General features: G+C 41.8%; 1 long non-coding RNA gene and 1 other non-coding gene across 5 annotated transcripts in view; both read right to left on the bottom strand.

Moving 5' to 3' along the window:
• Positions 1–20197, bottom strand: part of LOC147379391 (uncharacterized) — a 40935-nt gene that overhangs the window by 13029 nt on the left and 7709 nt on the right. Inside the window, exons 2-3 of one of the 4 annotated variants that reach the window (XR_015160715.1) lie at positions 14348–14537; positions 11844–14012 (exon numbers count right to left, since the gene is read on the bottom strand). The exons of 1 other annotated variant lie outside the window; for it this stretch is intronic. This is a non-coding gene — a long non-coding RNA (uncharacterized LOC147379391). Of the gene's footprint in view, positions 1–11843; positions 14013–14347; positions 14583–17743; positions 18591–20197 lie in introns of those variants that run through there. 2 more of the 4 variants (XR_015160709.1, XR_015160714.1) reach the window with 2 other exon arrangements.
• Positions 10243–10348, bottom strand: LOC147379392 (U6 spliceosomal RNA). Its single transcript, XR_015135537.1, has one exon. It is a non-coding gene; the product is annotated as a U6 spliceosomal RNA (small nuclear RNA).

The following is a 20197-nucleotide window of genomic DNA, read 5'->3' as shown; positions in this document are numbered from 1 at the left end:
TTATCCAAAAAATGTATAAAACTTTAATTTCAAACTCTTTGTAAATTCCACCTCCTTTCTGTCTCCTCCAGAGAAGGCTTGAGTTGGAATCTTGGCTGTTTGAAGTGACCTGGGGTTGGAGGGAGTCCTGGCTGTGAAACAGCCTCCCTCCCTCTCCCAGACATGGCTCTTTCTCTCAAGTGTTGGAATCAGGAAGAAGGGAAAGAAAGGGGCACTGGTGTCCTCTCTCTATTGGCTGCTCTGCATCTCCAGTGAGCCCTGAGTGTGCGGCCAGCACTTCAAGTCCACCTCCCCTCAACTTTCTCAGTAATAGAACCCAGGCCACGGTGCCTAGTCCTGGGGTGCACAGCTTGTACATGAAGCAGCTGAAGAATATATGTCTTCTTATGTTCCTTGTTCAGGGAATTTCTCACACCCTGGCCATGCCACGTAAGGGTGGGCAAGATCACGGTTCCACTGCCATTCCTCTTCCACGTGACCAGTCAGCCCTCCCTGGCTTCCATCTTCTCTAGTAGAAATGGGTAGCTCTTTTAGGAATGGGTAGCCCAGCAACTCTGCTATCCAATCAGAGGTCACCAGCAGTAGATCCTAAAAGCCATTGTCTTGGAAACTTTCTTCACTTGGCAATGGGAGTCAGGAGAAATCCCTCCCCAAAAGGAAGGGAAGAATCCCCATGTCCCCAGGCTCTTTTATAAACCGCGGACTCCATATTAGGGGAGGGGGGTGTAGGTGGGGACTGATGCTCAGTTGTTCAGCCACTTAGTAAGACTTTGGAAGAAGTGGTAGATCCCAGTTACTGTTTTTAGCTCTGGATCCTTTTTGTCAACACAGGACAATAGGAAAAGTCCCCCTTGATGTCCCGTCATTCTTATATCTGAGCTTCCCCTATCATGTTGGAATTGCTTTCTTCCTAATTTTCTGAAAATAGACTCATTTCCGCAGATGGATGAAATGAGTTCTCACCAGCAAACAATGAAATGTGTCATGTGAAATTTCAAGGTCCCTTCTAAAGATCCTGTGATTCCATGAAAACAAAGTGGGGAAAGAAAGCAAGTTGCATGTATGAAATTAGGTAGATGGTTAAAACTAATTCATTACCCTTATTATTTCTGAATGAATTGAAGGGGTTTTTTCCTCTAAAGTTTGTCTCATTGATCAAATACATATTTGCTGCAAGTTTCTACAATAATCAAATCATTCATTTTTCCCATTCTTCTACTCTATTTTCTGTTCAATTCTATATTTTGATTGGTATCTTTACTGAAAAACAGTTCCTACAAATACATTTGCTGTTTGTAATTTTAGTTGTGTTTAATCTGAGCAGGATTTGGATGTTTCAACAGTTCAATATGCAAAACTCTGGTGATATCCAAGAATCTTTGCCCTGAAAAATTTTTGGATCTGTGTGATTAGGTAGTTTACAACTTTAAAGAAAAAAAAAAAAAACACTCATTAGACTCATTGCAGAAGCATCAATTTAATAGTAAAATGCTGCCTCCTTCTGGATAAATTGTTTTAGGCATGATAAGCTTGTAAAACTGCTATAGAGGTATGTTATTTTATGAGTAAAACATTTTTATAATCCTACTTTTTTCATTAAAAAAAATTAGAGGACTAGAGCAAGCTTTGAAAGATTATCTAGATTCTGCCTTTGAGCATGTAAAGAATCTTAAATTATCTAACCTATGGCACTGATTTGATTGTCTTTCTTTCAAAGGTCTTTAACTGAAAATATCAGATAAAATTGAAATTAGCATGGTTTCACTTTCATGTGAGGCTACCTTACTTAACATTCAGTTAGTATTATCATGTATGCATGCACACAGATTCATCTGCATGCCTAGAAAAGTGTGTGTGTGTGTGTTTAAAAAATGCAGTGAAATGCCTAGGTGTTCTAGTCTTAATTCTGTGCCAGCAGTCATGTGTATTTTGGCAAACCACTTAATCTCCCTGGGTCCCAGTTTCCTTATCTGTACACTGAGGATAATAAAACCATTGTTATTGATCTCAAAAAATACTTTGTGAGGCTCACTGAAATCAAGAAAGCACTGTGTGAGGTATTATTTATTATCTTTAAGGTCTTAACTGGTCACAGTCCTGAAGTGAAAGAACAGAATCAGATCTGTGACCAACAAGAAGAAAAATGCTTAATGATGCTTCACTGCATAAATGCTTAAAAATGCTTTATTGCATAACCACAGACAACTAGTTTGGTTATACTCAAATAAATCAAGTCTCTACTATCTGAAGTAAAAAGCTGGAGAAGAGGTTATAAATAACCTCAGACCACAATTATACAAAAGTCAAATCTACTCTCGGTTCTCCTGGGGGCAGTTTATCCCAACAGAACCAAAAGAGTAGGAGGTCTAACCAAGGTAGGTCAGGGACCCAGAGCAAAGCTTGTTTGCTCTACCTCATCCCCAAGCGAACATCTCCAACCCTTCGTGGAGCCCAGCCAGGATGCTCAAGGCTGACTGTGCCCTGGTTCTGTTGAAGGGATTTTTATGATTCTCCAAAAACCCTTCAGCAAAAGTAGTACTAACCAAAATCCAACCAGCTAAGAGGCCAAAGGACACTCCAAATTTTCTGGTCCCTACTCAGCCTTGACTAGTGGCTATTTTGTTTATATTTTGTCATTTTGTCTATAAAATGGGTGTAGCAAAAAAAAAATGGGTGTAATAGTACCTACTTAATTAGATTGTTGTGCATTAATACAAGCAGAGCATTCAGAATAGCATCTGGCATTCAAGCATTCAGTATATGTTAGCTGCTACTGCTACCACCATTATTTTATCACACTACTCTGCTCGCCCATGGCATTCATTTATGGACAAATGAAACTGTCTCTCTCACAGCTCTTCAGTTTTCTGAGACTGAAGATTGTTGCTCCTTTAAACCCTCTGGCCATCAATATTTTGAATTTTGTTCCTGGTGATGGACAGGGAGGCCTGGCACGCTGTGATCCATGGGGTCGCAAAGAGTCAGACACAATTGAGCGACTGAACGGAATGGAACTAGTGAGTCGGACACAACTGAGCAATTGAACTGAACTAGTTATCTCATATTACATATAATACTTCTTTTTACTTTTCAGTTACAAAGTAGTAAATTATAACTACTGGTGCTGTTTATGTGACCTAGTAGGCAAACCAAACAGCAACTCTTTATTTTGTAGCCATAAGAGCAGATGCACCTGGAATAAGAGCTAAGGTTTAGGCACATTTCAAGCTGTCAAACATTTTTTATGATCAGGAAATATTCCAGTTCTGTTTCACTCCAAGAGCAGAAGCAGCTAATAATAACCCTAATTCAAAACTATCTGGTAAATCACTCTATGAAAGATATTTGTTGCTGTTTTTGTTGTTTAGTCACTAAGTCGCGTCCGACTCTCTTGCGACCCCATGGATCCTAGACCAGCAGGCTTTTCTGTCCTTGGGAGTCTCCAGTCAAGAATACTGAAGTAGGTTGCCATTTCCTTTTCCAAGGGGTCTTTTTGACCCAGGGAATCACCCTGCATCTCCTGCATTGGCAGGCGGATTCTTTACTACTGAGCAAAGGAAGCCTGGACGGCACTGAAACTGTTTTGAGAACTAAAAATGACACATGGCCACTAGAGGGCATTTAAATGATGTAGTAGGCTTCAGCTCCACACTTGATCTGTTTAAAATCCCAGCTGGTTTGCACTTGGCTCAAGCACTGTGATTCACATATTTTGACCCTGTGGGAACTCTTGAGGGAACTCTCATGATTTGGCTGAATGGACGCTTAAGAATATCTACAATAGATCCTATAGCTATGGGTGTAAAACAATAAAATCCTTTCGGAGTTATGAAAAGAGAGAGGTAATTTTAAATTTCAGCCTGAAATCTCCAGAACAATTTTTTTTAAGTAAATTATTGAGGGCAAGATTGAGAGACTGGATAACTTAGTTCTTTTCAATTCACGTGTAACGTGAAGTCTTAATAACCACAGAGCAGTATAATTCACTGACAGCTTGTCCCAGCTGACCACAGGTACTGCCAAGCCTGGCCTCTACCCGGGTCCAACAGCCTAATCCTATCTGCCATTTCCTCCTCAATTAATTCCTAGGAAAGGCTAGCTGTAGACTAGTGAAATACCCCAGAGGAGAGAGAAACAGAAGCGAATCCTCATGGAATAAAAAGGCTGTTATAAAGAAAGAAGAATAGTCAGTTATTTTTTCACCTTCCACAAGAATATTAGTAGAGAAACATTTTAAATTTCAGCAACCAAGACTTTAAAATAGCCATAAAGATGAAATTAAATAAGTACTAAAATAACCTATGAAATAAATGGAGAGGAAACCGTTCTATTTTGGGAAATTTTGCACAGCGACACTGAGATGAGTAGTGAAGCTTTCTAGCTATTTTCCTAGTTTTAAGAAGGTGCTCTTTAAAGCCCATAGTGCTTAATTCAAACTGTCCACTAAATGGCCCTAATACATCTGAGTTCCTTTAACTGGTGGAGCATTAAATCCCCTGTTAAAGTAAAGTACTGGCATATTTAATTATATTTGTGATTGAAGAAGTTGTCTTCTAAGGGGAAATCATGCAGTGATCATCTACAAGGTTTAATAATGAATTATTAATTACCTGAAAAGATAGAGAATTGAACATATGCTTTTTATTTCCTCTCTCAATGCCCTCCCCACCAAAAGACAGGAAGGGAAAGTAAAAGTTACAAATCCACAAGAAAATAAAGAATAAGAGAGATCAAAATGAGAGGGACTAACCTAAGAAAAAGCTGAAAACAAGCACCTACAGAGAGGGGAACAGTGATTAGCAAGCTCATCCCATCCCAGGACTTTGGGGACTCAGAGATCAAAAGCACTCCTACCCTTTCCCAGAGGAAAGGCAGGGGCTACAAATGAACTGAAAGTAGAATCACTTTAAGGGAAGTCTACATTCTAGTCTGCAAGACCTTCCAACCCATTTGCCCACTCATTTCCCAGAAAGCTGGAAGACCAGCCCGATGGGCCCCCTCCAACACTAGAGAGAGAGTAGATCCTTCTGTGCTCTAACATTGGGCAAGCCCTCTAGAGCTCGGCTCACTCCACCTTGTTAGTCCTCCACACATCAGGCTCCCACCTTTGCACGAAAATCAGCCTTCTCCATCCTCACTCTTACGACAGATAGCCAAGGCTCACCGAACAATCTAGGAAAATACCCAACATAAGAGACACAGAACAAGACAAAAAGGAAAAACAAATAACAAAATTAAAGAAATAAAGACAATGCAGACAACAGAAGAAAATTTCAAAAAAATGAACCAGTATCCTCTGAAAAAGAAAGATACCTGTTGGACCCGTGACACAGGAATAAGGTGCTTTTTAAAAGGTTTTTCAAAAAGAAAGAAGTAATCAGAGAAAAAGGAAGTGCTTTTGAAAACTAACAGTATAAAAACCAGAATGAAAACTATTTCAAAAGAATCATCAGAAGAGAATTTTGAGGCAACGTCCCATAAAATAAAAGGGAAAAAGGCAAAAATGATAGTAACATTAGCAGGCAAATACAGGCTCCCCATTGTTAGACTAACAGAAGTTCTACAAAGAAATGAGAATGAAGCAAAAGGAGACAATTATTGAATAAATAATAAAAGAATAGTCCCTCAAACTTAAAGAAATGAGTTTCCAAATTGAAAGCATCTACTTAATACCTGGGGCTTCCCTAGTGGCTCAGACAGTAAAGCCTCTGCCTGCAATACTGGAGACTGGGGTTCCATCCCCGGGTCGGGAAGATCCCCTGGAGAAGGAAACAGCAACCCACTCCGATACCCTTGCCTGGAAAATCCCATGGATGGAGCTACAGTCCATGGGGTCGCAAAGAGTTAGACACGACTGCGTGACTTCACTTTCTTTCTTTATTACTTAATACCCAGCTTATTGAATAAAAAAAAAAAAAAAACTAAATTACCTCACTGTACAATTTCAGAACATTTGGAATGAAGAAATGATTCAAAACGCATGGGGCGGGGATGAGGGGGAGCCAGTATAGTTATATGCATAGGCCAGGCTAAGTCACTTCAGTCTTGTCCGACCTTGTGCGATCCCATAGACGGCAGCCCACCAGGCTCCCCCGTCCCTGGGATTCTCCAGGCAAGAACACTGGAGTGGGTTGCCATTTCCTTCTCCAATGCATGAAAGTAAAAAGTGAAAGTGAAGTCGCTCAATCGTGGCCGACTCTTATCGACCCCACGGACTGCAGCCCACCAGGCTCCTCTGTCCATGGATTTTCCAGGCAAGAGTACTGGAGTGGGGTGCCATTGCCTTCTCCGAGTTATATGCATAGAACAGGTAATCAGAACTTATTGGAAATCAGACATCTGGAGAGTAGTAAGGCTGGAGAGATAGATTTCAGAGTCATCACACGGGAATGTAGAAGCTGAGGCAGGTCAGTAGGTGAAAGTTCCCAGGAGGAACGTGCACAGTGGCCTCCTAAGTCTTCCGTCTCAAAGCTGACGTAATAGGCAGGCATCGGCCAGCCTACTCTCACTACTAAAATAGGGGAGGCCACACCAAGCCATCGGAGAAGGCAATGGCACCCTACTCGAGTACTCTTGCCTGGAAAATCCCATGGATGGAGGAGCCTGGTAGGCTGTAGTCCATGGGGTCTCTAAGAGCCGGACACGACTGAGCAACTTCACTTTCACTTTTCACTTTCATGCATTGGAGAAGGAAATGGCAACCCACTCCAGTGTTCTTGCCTGGAGAATCCCAGGGATGGGAGAGCCTGGGGGCCTGCCGTCTGTGGGGTCACACAGAGTCGGACACGACTGAAGTGACTTAGCATAGCTTAGCATAGCATAGCATACACCAAGCCATGTTGAATCCTAAGGCAAAAGGGAAAATCAATTATATTAATCCTGTCTACAGTGTTGAATAACGTTTGCCAAAAATATACATCCACTAGAGCCACAGAACATGACCTTATTTGGAAATAGGGTCTTTGTAAATATAATCTGATTAGATGAGATCATACTGGATTAGAGTGGGCCCTAAATCCAGTGGCTGGTGTCCTTATGAGAAGAGGAAAGACACAGAGACACACCTGGAAGAAGGTCATGGGAGATGGAGGCACAGTTTGGAGTGGTGCAGCTACAAACCAAGGAGTAAGATTTCGGCAACCACCAGAAGCTAGGGGAGAGGCATGAGGTTTCTCCTGATGTGTCTAACCGCCAGAACTGGGAGACAATACAGTTCTGTTAAGCCATCCAGTTTATGGTCTATGGTTACAGCAGCCCTAGGAAACTGATCTGGCTTTATTTAAAATTTTGACGTTTTGTTTTGGATTGCTTGGCATAAATTTTGATTTTTAAAAATACTACATTAGAATATCTTGACTAAAAAGTTTTTGGCATCTCCTTAAATTTTGCCCCAAAAGCAATTAATCCAAGCCCTAGGGCATGTTTTAAATACTTTTACTGAATTACTAACAACCAATCTTCTCAGTCCATCTTTTTGCAGAGACATATTCTATATATCCAAAGAACAAAGAGTAAAAGCAAGCAAGCATGATTTCTAAATAAAATAGTTGATTTCTTCAACAAAGACAATTACATTTTCTCCCCCTCATTGTAGAAATGCAGCCCATCTCTTGGGAGGGACATACAGACATTGGCAGCCTTGTTTAAAAGCAGTAGGCACCGTCTGATCATTCCATCTGCTTCCCCTGGGAAAGAAAAATCATTACATGGCAATTTCAGTGGCCTTGAATCCCACGTAGTGAATTTTATTAACACGTTGTATTCACTCTGAAAAAATATTTAAGCTGAATGTGAGTATGAGAGAGTTGGGTATAGAGTAAGTGGCAGTCTTAGAACAGGGCCCCAAGTCTTTTGACACTCCTTTCATGGAGCAGTGGTGGTGTGCAGGTTTCCTATGGGCCCACTTTCTCTTCCCTTTTTTTTTTTTCTTTTAATTGACGTATAGTTGATTTATGGGCTTCCCTGATAGCTCAGTTGGTAAAGAATCCACTTGCAATGCAGGAGACCCCATTTCAATTATCTGGGTCAGGGAGATCCACTGGAGAAGAGATAGGCTACCCACTCCAGTATTCTTGGGCTTCCCTTGTGTCTCAGCTGGCAAAGAATCCACCTGCAGTGCGGGAAACCTGGGTTCAAACCCTGGATTGGGAAGATCTCCTGGAAAAGGGAACAGCTACCCACACCAGTATTCTGGCCTGGAGAATTCCATGGACTGTATGGCCCATGAGATCCCAAAGAGTGGGACATGAACTGAGCGACTTTCATTTTCAGTTTTATAGTTGATTTACAATGTTGTATTATTTCTGCTGCATAGCAAAATGACTCAGTTATACATATATATGCATTTGTTTTTATGTTCTTTTCCATTACGGTTTATCCTAGGAGATTAAATATATTAATAGTTCCCTGTCCTATACAGTATTGTCTATCCATTCTAATAGATTGCATAATAAACCATTGTAATAGTTTGAATCTACTAGCTCCAGTCAGTTATCATTCCAATCCCAAAGAAAGGCAATGCCAAAGAATGCTCAAACTACTGCACAATTGCACTCATCTCACACGCTAGTAAAGTAATGCTCAAAATTCTCCAAGCCAGGCTTCAGCAATACATGAACTGTGAACTTCCAGGTGTTCAAGCTGGTTTTAGAAAAGGCAGAGGAACCAGAGATCAAATTGCCAACATCTGCTGGATCATTGAAAAACCAAGAGAGTTCCAGAAAAACATCTATTTCTGCTTTATTGACTATGCCAAAGCCTTTGACTGTGTGGATCACAATATTAACTGTGGAAAATTCTGAAGGGATGGGAATACCAGACCACCTGACTTGCATCTTGGGAAACCTGAATGCAGGTCAGGAAGCAACTTAGAACTGGACATGGAACAACAGACTGGTTCCAAATAGGAAAAGGAGTACATCAAGGCTGTATATTGTCACCCTGCTTATTTAACTTATATGCAGAGTACATCATGAGAAACGCTGGGCTGGAAGAAGCACAAGCTGGAATCAAGATTGCCAGGAGAAATTTCAATAACCTCAGATACGCAGATGACACCACCCTTATGGCAGAAAGGGAAGAGGAACTCAAGAGCCTCTTGATGAAAGTGAAAGAAGAGAGTGAAAAAGTTGACTTAAAGCTCAACATTCAGAAAACGAAAATCATGGCATCCAGTCCCATCACTTCATGGCAAATAGATGGGGAAACAGTGGAAACAGTGTCAGACTTTATTTTTCTGGGCTCCAAAATCACTGCAGATGGTGATTGCAGCCATGGAATTAAAAGACGCTTACTCCTTGGGAGGAAAGTTATGACCAACCTAGATAGCATATTCAAAAGCAGAGACATTACTTTGCCAACAAAGGTCCATCTAGTCAAAGCTATGGTTTTTCCAGTAGCCATGTATGGATGTGACAGTTGGACTATAAGGAAAGCTTAGTGCTGAAGAATTGATGCTTTTGAACTGTGGTGTTGGAGAAGACTCTTGAGATTCCCTTGGACTGCAAGGAGATCCAACCAGTCCATTCTCAAGGAGATCAGTCCTGGATGTTCATTGGTAGGACCGATGTTGAAGCTGAAACTACAATACTTTGGCCACCTGATGCGAAGAGCTGACTCATTTGAAAAGACCCTGATGCTGGAAAAGATTGAGGGCAGGAGGAGAAGGGGACGACAGAGGATGAGATGGTTGGATGGCATCACCGACTCAATGGACATGGGTTTGGGTGGACTCCAGGAGTTGGTGATGGACAGGGAGGCCTGGTGTGCTTCGGTTCCTGGGGTCACAAACAGTCAGACACAACTGAGCGACTGAACTGAATTAACTCCAGACTCCGAGTCCATCCCTTCATCTCCCCACCCCCCTTGGCAATCACAAGCCTGTTTTTTATATCTATAATTCTGTTTCTCTTTCATGTTGTTGTTTAGTTGCCAAGTCATGTCAGACTCTTTCGTGACCCCATGGACTATATAGCCCACCAGCCTCCTCTGTCCATGAGATCTCCCAGACAAGACTATTGGAGTGGGTTGCCATTTCCTTCTCCAGGGGCTCTTCCCGACCCAGGGATTGAACCCATATCTCCGGCATTGCAGGTGGATTCTTTACCGTCAGAGCCACCAGGGAAGCCCCATAGATAGGTTCATTCATGTCATATTTTAGATTCCACATATTTATGATATCGTATGATATTTGTCTTTCTCTTTCTGACTTATTTCACTTAGTATGATAATCTCTAGTTGCAAAAAAATATAGAATACTTGAAAATTTGCATGTCTTCCTTGTGTGGGGGCCATGTTAATCTTCTCTGAATCATTCTGATTTTAGTGTGTGTGCTGCCAAAGAAAGCACTGGGCACACTTCTTGAATCTGGGCAGGCTTATGACTCCTTCAACCAAGAGACTACTGTGGGCTCAGTCTGGAGGCTGGGTCATAAAAGGCATCACAGCACAGGCATTAAACACTAGAACACTTGGTCTTGAAGTCCTGAGCTGCCATGTACAAGTCTAACTACCCTGAGAGAACAGTAGCTGTAAGGAAGCCAAGCTGCAGAAAGAAGACAAATGTAGTTACTCCAGCTGACAGCCCCAGGCCCTGAGGCAGCCCAGCCCAAAGGATGAGACCTGAAATCTCAAGGAGAGGTCCACCACCCCTGCAGAGCCCAGTCTGACTCCTGACCCACAAAACCTGTGACCCTAGTCAAGTGGTTATTTCAAGATGCTAAAATTGGGTCAGTTTTCTATGCAGCAAAAGTAACTGCAACAGAGTATGAGGGTCAAAGACATATCAATACGAATGGATAGATTTATTATCCAAAAATATCCCAATCATCAGCAGAGTGGAAGTTTACAATACTTTGGAGTAAAAGTTTTCCCAGAATCATCTGGAATGATCTTTGAACTTGTTTTCTGCTCTAGCTTCAGAGCAATGAAACATGTAAAGCCCATCCCTTGCTCATGCTTTTCTGTTCAAATTCCCTGTTAACTGTGAAAGCCTCTATCTTAGAGGTGCTTCCTAAGGTCGCTCAGATGGTAAAGCATCTGCCTGCAATGCAGGAGATCCAGGTTCGATCCCCGGGTTGCGAAGATCCCCTGGAGAAGAGAATGGCAACCCACTCCAATATTCTTGCCTGGAGAATCCCATGGACAGAGAAGCCTGGCAGGCTACAGTCTATGAGGTCTTAAAAGAGTCAGACACAACTGAGCATGCACACACCTACACCACCCACGGGGAAAAAAAAAAAAGACATGCCAAACTTCTCAGCTCAGGCAAGTGCAGCAAAAACCTACCATGCAGTCAGTCCCCAATCTTAGAAGACAGAAGGATTAAAGTTAGTAAACCTTGCTGTTTGAGCCTCCATCTCAAATTCCAACCCATGAATGCAAATATGAATACACTGCATCCTCAGCCTTCCCAATTAGACAGGCAATTAGCGTAATTTCTCAGGTGAGGATGTTATCTCCTGTCTATATGTTTCACAGTTCTAACAGTAAAAATGTCAATACCATTGCTGACATTTTAAAAACTAATATGGTAGTTACTTTTGTTTGTATTTTATTTATAACAAATGTTTTATACTTATCTATTTATTTAGCTGCTCTGTGTCTGAGGTTTGGCAGGATCTTGGATCTTCATTGCTTCATGAGGCAGCTTTAGTTGTGGCATGAGGGAGGTTTTTTATTTTTTAGTTGTACCATGTGGGATGTAGTCCCCTGACCAAGGATGGAGGCCAGGCCCCCTGCATTGGGTGCCTGGGATCTTAGCCACTGGACCACCAGGGAAGTCCCTTGTTTATATTTTAAAGTCACACACACACACACACACACACACACACACACACACAATATTAACTGCCAACAATGCTCCTGCTTTTTTATTTCATCCTTAAAACACAATATATGGTAAGGATAATAATAAAGTTCTATAAATATATAACATGCTAGTTAGAATAAGCAAGCTTTGTGTTGCTATCATCCTGGGATCCAGTTCTACTTTACGATAAGATATACAAGTTAATCACCCCCTTGGAATGTAGAATTTGGGTGGGGGATGGGGAGGGGGAATGTAGAACTGTGTTTCTGTAAAGTGCAGACTTCACAGTAGACATATAGTATTACACAGATATGAGAATAATAGAATTTATCATTTTTTCTGTTTTCACTATGCAGTTACCAAATGTCACTAAAATGAACAATTATTTATATTTTTTCTCTAGTTTTATTGAGATGTAATTGGCATATAATATTATGTAAGTTTAAGGTGCACACTGTGATAATCTGATACATGGCTATATGGCTAAATGTTTACCATAAGAAGAGCCGTTAACACATCCTTCACCTCACATAGTTAGCATTTGTTGTTATGCTGAGAACATTTAAGATCCATTCTCTTACTGAGAAAACTGGATAAGTACATGCAGGAAAATGCAATTTTACCCTTCTCTTCAGTCAATTCAGTTCAGTCGCTCAGTCGTGTCCAACTCTTTGCAACCCCATGAATCGCAGCATGCCAGGCCTCCCTGTCCATCACCAACTCCTGGAGTCCACCCAAACCCATGTCCATTGAGTCGGTGATGCCATCCGGCCATCTCATCCTTTGTCGTCCCCTTCTCCCCCTGCCCCCAATCCCTCCCAGCATCAGAGTCTTTTCCAATGAGTCAACTCTTCGCATGAGGTGGCCAAAGTACTGGAGTTTCAGCTTTAGCATCATTCCTTCCAAAGAAATCCCAGGGCTGATCTCTTTCAGAATGGACTGGTTGGATCTCCTTGCAGTCCAAGGGACTCTCAAGAGTCTTCTCCAACACCACAATTCAAAAGCATCAATTCTTCGGCGCTCAGCCTTCTTCACAGTCCAACTCTCACATCCATACATGACCACAGGAAAAACCATAGCCTTGACTAGATGGACCTTTGTTGGCAAAGTAATGTCTCTGCTTTTGAATATGCTATCTAGGTTGGTCATAACTTTCCTTCCAAGGAGTAAGCGTCTTTTAATTTCATGGCTGCAGTCAGCATCTGCAGTGATTTTGGAGCCCAGAAAAATAAAGTCTGACACTGTTTCCACTGTTTCCCCATCTATTTGCCATGAAGTGATGGGACTGGATGCCATGATCTTCATTTTCTGAATGTTGAATTTAAGCCAACTTTTTCACTCTCCACTTTCACTTTCATCAAGAGGTTTTTGAGTTCCTCTTCACTTTCTGCCATAAGGGTGGTGTCATCTGCATACCTGAGGTTATTGATATTTCTCCCGGCAATCTTGATTCCAGCTTGTGCTTCTTCCAGTCTAGCATTTCTCATGATGTACTCTGCATATAAGTTAAATAATCAGGGTGACAATATACAGCCTTGACGTACTCCTTTTCCTATTTGGAACCAGTCTGTTGTTCCATGTCCAGTTCTAACTGTTGCTTCCTGACCTGCATACAGATTTCTCAAGATGCAGGTCAAGTGGTCTGTTATTTCCATCTCTTCAGAATTTTCCACAGTTTATTGTGATCCACACAGTCAAAGGCTTTGGCATAGTCAATAAAGCAGAAATAGATGTTTTTCTGGAACTCTCTTGCTCTTTCCATGATCCGGCAGATGTTGGCAATTTGATCTCTGGTTCCTATGCCTTTTCTAAAACCAGCTTGAACATCTGGAAGTTCACAGTTCACGTATTGCTGAAGCCTGGCTTGGAGAATTTTGAGCATTACTTTACTAGCATGTGAGATGAGTGCAGTTGTGTGATAGTTTGAGCATTCTTTGGCATTGCCTTTCTTTGAGATTGGAATGAAAACTGACCTTTTCCAGTCCTGTGGCCACTGCTGAGTTTTCCAAATTTGCTGGCATATTGAGTGCAGCACTTTCACAGCATCATCTTCCAGGATTTGAAACTCTCTCTTACACCACTTAAAAAAATGAACTCAACATGGATTAAAGACATAAACATAAGACCTGAAACCATAAAACTCCTAGAAGAAAACACAGCTGAAAAGCTCCTTGACACTGGTCTTGGCAGCAGTTTCCCAGACCTAACACCAAAGACACAAGCAAGAAAAACAAAAACCAACTGGTGGGGCTACATCAGATTAAAAAGCTTTCACAGCAAAGAAGCAACCAACACAATGAGAAAGCAGCCTACAGGATGGAAGAAAATATTTGCAAATCATATATCTGATAAGGGGTTTATTTCCAAAATATAGAAAGAACTCATAAACTTAGCAAAAACAACAAAAAAACCCTTCTAAAAAGTACGCAGTAGAATTGAATAGTTTTCCAAAGACAACACATAAAAAAAGGCACATAAAAAACATGCTCCACACCACTAATCATCAGGGAAATGCAAATCAAAACCACAAGATATTACCTCATTCCTATTTAAATGGTGGTGGTTTAGGTGATTTAGTCACTAAGTTGTGTCTGACTCTCATGACCCCACCGACTGTAGCCCACTAGGCTCCTCTGTCCATGGGATTCTCCAGGCAATAATACTGGAGTTGGTGGCCATTTCCTTCTCCAGGGAATCTTCCCGACCTGGAGCTCAAACTCAGGATCTCCTGCATTGCAAGCAGATTCTTTACCCACTGAGCTACGAGAGAAGCCTTTCAAAAAGATAAGAGACAAGAAGTGTTATAAAAGGGTGTGAAGGAAAGGGAATCCTTTTGCACTGTTGGGAATGCAAACTGGTGCAGCCACTATGGAAAACACTATGGAGGTTCCTCAAAAACTTAAAACTAGCACTACCCATGATCTAACAACCCCGCTACTGAATCTATATCCAAAGGAACTGAAATCAGGATCGCATGAAGATATCCACACTCCCTTGTTCAGTGCTGCAGTATTCACAATAGCCAACCTAAGATCCATGAATTGATGAATGGATAAAGAAAATGTGGTGTATATATAATGGATACTATTCATACATGAGAAAAAGAAGGAAATTCTGCTGTTTGAGACAACTTAGATGAAACTTGAGGGCATTGTGCTAAGTGAAATAAGTCAGACAGGGAAAAACAAATATTGTATTATCACTCATATGTGGAACATAAAAACCCAAAGTCATACAGTGGAGTCACCAGGATCTAGGGAATGGGGGAGATGAGACAGTATTGGTCAAAGAATTGGACAAACTTCCAGTTATAAGATTAATAAGTTCTGAGGATCGAATATACAGCATGGTGATTAAAACTAATAATACTGTATTATATGTGCTTATTTAGGGCTGTGCTGGGTCTTCGTTGCTGCACCGAGTTTCTCAAGTTGCAGTGACCTGGGGGTATACTTCATTGCAGTGCACCGGCTTCTCATTGTGTTGGCTTCTCTTGTTGCGAAGCACATGTTCCAGTTGCATGGGCTTCAGTGGTTGCAGCATGTGAGCTTGGTGTTTATGGCTCTTGGGCTCTAGAGTGTGGGCTCGGTAGTTGCAGCTCACAGGCTTAGTTGCTGTGCAGTATGTGGAGTCTTCCTGGACAGGGGGTCAAACTGGTGTCCCCTGCGTTGGCAGGCGGATTCTCAACCATTGCACCACCAGGGAAGTCCCAGTACTGTATTATATTTGAATGTTGCTAAGAGAGTAGATCTTTAATATTCTCACCACAAAAGAGAAACGGTAATTATGTAACAGGATGGAGGTGTTAGCTAACTATGGTGGTAATAATTTTGAAATAAATGAATGTATCAAATTAGCACATTGTATACGGATGAGATGGCTGGATCGCATCACTGACTCAATGGATGTGAGTCTGAGTGAACTCCAGGAGTTGGTGATGGACAGGGAGGCCTGGCGTGCTGCGATTCATGGGGTCGCAAAGAGTCGGACACGACTGAGCAACTGATCTGATCTGATACCTTAAACTTCTACAGTGTTGTCAATTATATCTCAGTAAAGCCAGAGGAATAAAAAGATTACTCTCTAATCAACTTCCAAGTATATAATACAGTATTGTCAACTGTAGTCACGATTCTGTACATTACATTCCCAGAATTTATTCCTCACATCACTGTAGTTTGGACCCCATGGCTAACATCTCATTTCCTCTACCCCTCAACCCCTGGTTCCCACCATTCTACTGTCTGTTTCTGAATCTTTCTTAACATTCCACATGTAAGTGAGATCATACTATATTTGTCTCTATTTCACTTAGCATAATGTCCTCAAGATTCCAGTTATTTTTAAATCATGGAATACAGAGGTGTGCATTTTCTTTCATATAGGGAACTAAAACATAAACCAAACTTCAGGAGTAACCTCGATTGTTTTAGCAAAATGCAAAATATGTTTCCCACCAATTTCTGCAAGTTATTGTTAACCAAGCAGAATAAGACAGATAACAGAGAAATCTGTAATGAGAGCATGATTCAGTCAATTGGCAACATTATATCCTAATGAATTCTATCAATCATCTTCAATTAGATATTAATTCCTTAGTACTAGACATGCTCACTCAGAGACTATGGAATTGGAAACAGCAGAGGCTCTGCCTTCTGTAACATTAGGCGAGGGATTCTCTGGGCTTTAGGTTCCCCAAGTGTAGAACAAGGATAACAAACAACCCTGCAGAACTGGGCACAGGGGCCAACATGTTGAGAAGCCTACAGGGGGACATGTAGTCTGGAATCGCTGTATATTATTTCATAGGCAGAAGCCCTGTGATTGTTTCTCAAGAGGCAGCTAAAGCTACAGGTTTATTCTGGCAAAGACACAACTCGTCTGAGGAAATATATCTCTGAGGCATAGGCATGGATGAATTGAAACTGATGTGTTTCTTCAGTTGTATAGAATTTACAGCTATGTTGTTATCTGAGGTTGAGTTTTATATCATTTACTGCATGATTATTTTTTCGTTTCTGACTCTAAACAGCTCACCACACACTCCCTCCACTCTCCTATCTCTTGCTTTCTTTCCTTAATTATTCTCTTTCTCATACACACACCTACTTTCACTGGACATCTATGGGAAGAAGTAGGAGGCAGCTTTTAGAAGAGGAGATTTTACATCTAACTATATACATACTACATATCTAACCATCCCCCCCCCCCCAAAAAAAAAAAAAAAAAAAACCCTTAAGAAAAATTCTTCTATTTCCTTTTTTGGTCATTTAAGGTAGAAGCATTTAAAGGAGGAAGGAAAGGCTGGCTTAACAATCAAAAAATAAAGGAAGTTAAAGAAATCGTGAAAGCAAAAGGGGAGTGGGAGGGAGACAAGAGAACTCAGGGAAAAAAACAAAATCACGGAAAGTGGAAAAAGACAAGTGAAGCAGGAAGACAAGAAAAAAGGCTATAATAGCTCAGGCTCAGAGGGTTCCAAAGGCAGCCTTAGTCACGCTGGCCAGAGTACTGGCATGGTGAAAGCAGTGGCCTAAATTTCAGGCAAACCATAGAAATTACAGAATCTCGGGCAAAGGATATAAATCTGAGTCTTTTTCACTGCCTGTAAAAGGAAGATGAAATCTTTGCCCCTTATACGTTTAAATTCTCATTTTATTTCTGTACCCCTCGCGTTGGCTCAAGTTGCTTACAAAACGATTAACCACGGCGTTAAGTTCTTCAACAGCTTTTTATACCCATCCTTTCAAGATGCCACCTGGATAATTCAAATGGAAAATAAAATCACATTAATCCGATCAAGCCAACTAGGTACCGCTTATCCCAGCTTCCATATGCTAAGTTGTCATTTTATGAATGTCACTCTCCCACTTTACACACTAAGGGAACACATTAAAACGACAAGCAAGTCTTCAAATAAACCTAAATTACAACACATTTTGCAGTTTCCTTTTAATAGAACTTCTAGCCTGGAAGATCAACTAGGCTGTGGGGCCGTTTTCACCCTTATTAGGAAACGAACACAGTTTACAGGCTTAATTCGAAGTTTTAGGAAATTACAAAAGACGTTTCCTTTCCAAGAGAGGGTCACGCCACAGGAGAAGCCAGCGACCTCCATAACCGGCACGCCCTTCACTTGGCATCAGATTAGGACTAAGAAGGCAGGGTCTGCCGCTGCCGTCACAAGAGGCCGGCGCTGCGGAGGGAGGGGCGAAGGGAGTGGCGGGCGACGACGCGACTGCGCAGGGACGGAAAGCGGGCAGGCGGAAAAGACCGGCGAGCTAGATCCGGCAGCCGGCGGAGGAAGCCGCTCGACCACAGCCACGCAAGGGAAGAGTGTGCCGCGCGTGCGCGGGGCGTGGCCGAAGCCTTCCGTCTTTCCGGCTTCTAGGCGTCTCTTCCCGCTTCCCCTCGCGACCCTGGCTGGCTTGGGCCTTCTTAGAAGTGACGAGGTTGGGGCGCTCCTCCCTCTCCACCGTTATGAAATCTTTCTGCCCCCGGAGTCCGAGGCAGCCCAACCAGGTCTTGCATGTGTTCATTGACCCCAGGCCGAGCGCGATCAGGCTTCGCGGGCACTGCGGGACCTGGGGCGGGGTTGGGGGAGTAAACTCCCAGCACTTGTCTCACAGACTGTGGGCACGAGACTGACCCCTGGTTGGTTGAAGATCTTTCCAACTGACCACCCCCTTCGTTCAGTTCCGCCACGGAAGAGCCCTCGGAGAAACCCGGCTCTAGATCGGAAATGGCCCTTTAGCTGCTGGAGGAGGGAGTTACCGCCAGAGTCCTGTAAAAATTGTACATGCTGTAATGATTGTCTAAATTCACTTCCCCGAAGCAGGCAGAACGTTATGAGGTTCCTTATTGAGAAGGACAAGCAGAGTGAAGTGATTCTTGGCCTTCACTTTTTAAAATAGTTCCTGTAACTATGAGGGGATACAATGGAGCTTTTCCTGCTTGTGTCTTCCCTGCTGCCACCTGTTTCTCCCAGGGAAGAGAGACCGGGTTGGGATTTCCGAGTCTACAGATCCAAAGCAGCCTCAAAGGAATCACATCAGAACAATACCTAAACAGCCCACCTCGATCCTTTTTTAAGTTGGCATTGAATGAATAAATACAAACTAGTGGTTAAATGTATGAAGGGCAGGGAAGTCTGGCGTGCTGCAGTCTATGGGACTGCAAAGAGTCCAACAGGAACACGACTGAGCAACTGAACAAGTCTATTCTCTTATTTTTCTATTCTGAAAATTAGGTATACACTAGATATTGTTAAACCTACAGGCAAAACAGTTGATAACTCAGCAGCCATCTCCCACTGATTCATACTTCCCACCTTAAGCACTACCTGGATTGCTATTGAGATACTGGTGATTTGTATGAAAACAATACACTATAAAGCAATTGAGTCAACTGTAAGTAGTTGCTTTCAAGATGTAGGGATGCTTTTAGATAACCTCTAAATTGTTTCCTGATTTGTGAATAGAAAAATCTGTGGTAGTTTCAAGGTGTGGCAGATGAGCAATATCCGGTTCTGTGTGTGTGTGTCACTGTTATACTACAAGGAAACATTTTCCTAAAACAAAACTAGACTAGGTCTCCAGTTTAATGTCACAATGTAAGTATTAAATCAATCCAAATAATAGTTTCTCTAAAGCATCCTATGGTGGGCCTGGAGAAAGCTTGTTTTCAGTTCAATTCAGTTCAGTCCAGTTGCTCAGTCCTGTCTGACTCTTTGGGACCCCATGAACTGCAGCGGCCAGTTTTAGTTTCATAGTCAAGTGATTTATTTTCATTGTAACAACCAGTGTTACACTGAACCAGGGAAAAGCAGTATTATGATAAAGCCTTTGAATGTTGTCTCCAAAAGAACACTGGATTGGTCATCATAAGAGCCAGAATTCTAACATAACCCTGCCACTCAATATAAATTCTTCACCTAAAATCTTTCGCTTCTTTGGATTCCCGTTTGCTCACGTTTAGTGTGGTCCTTGTCACTCTTGAATTGTCCTGTTGGCTGGTCTGTCTTCCACTCTTTGGTCTGAGCACTTAGCATAACATAGTTCAGTGGGTACTCACTAGAGATTTGTTGAAATAACTGCTTCCAAATCTACAAAGTTTGATATCGAGGCATTTTTCTTTCTTGAAAAAATATATGTAAGATCTGTTATTAAACTGGGTATGTTATTTACTGTCAAAGAATCATCCCATAGATGACCTATTACAGAGGTGTAGGGGTACCTTTACAGAGGATATATCTTGTGGACAGCACCTTAACTAAATCAAAATTAACCAAGATTTGGACATCACGTGCCCTTTGCTATGAAGCTTAAAGAAAGATTCAACAACATCTATGGATTATTCCTAGGAAAATATGAATCTAATAATAAATCACCA

The sequence above is a fragment of the Bos grunniens genome, chromosome 1, assembly GCF_055505025.1.
Source record: "Bos grunniens cultivar Pamir isolate PY7600 chromosome 1, Bosgru_T2T1.0, whole genome shotgun sequence".
Lineage (NCBI taxonomy): Eukaryota > Metazoa > Chordata > Mammalia > Artiodactyla > Bovidae > Bos > Bos grunniens.
The sequence above is the reverse complement of the archived record's forward strand: the minus strand, read 5'-3'. Positions and strand labels throughout refer to the sequence as shown.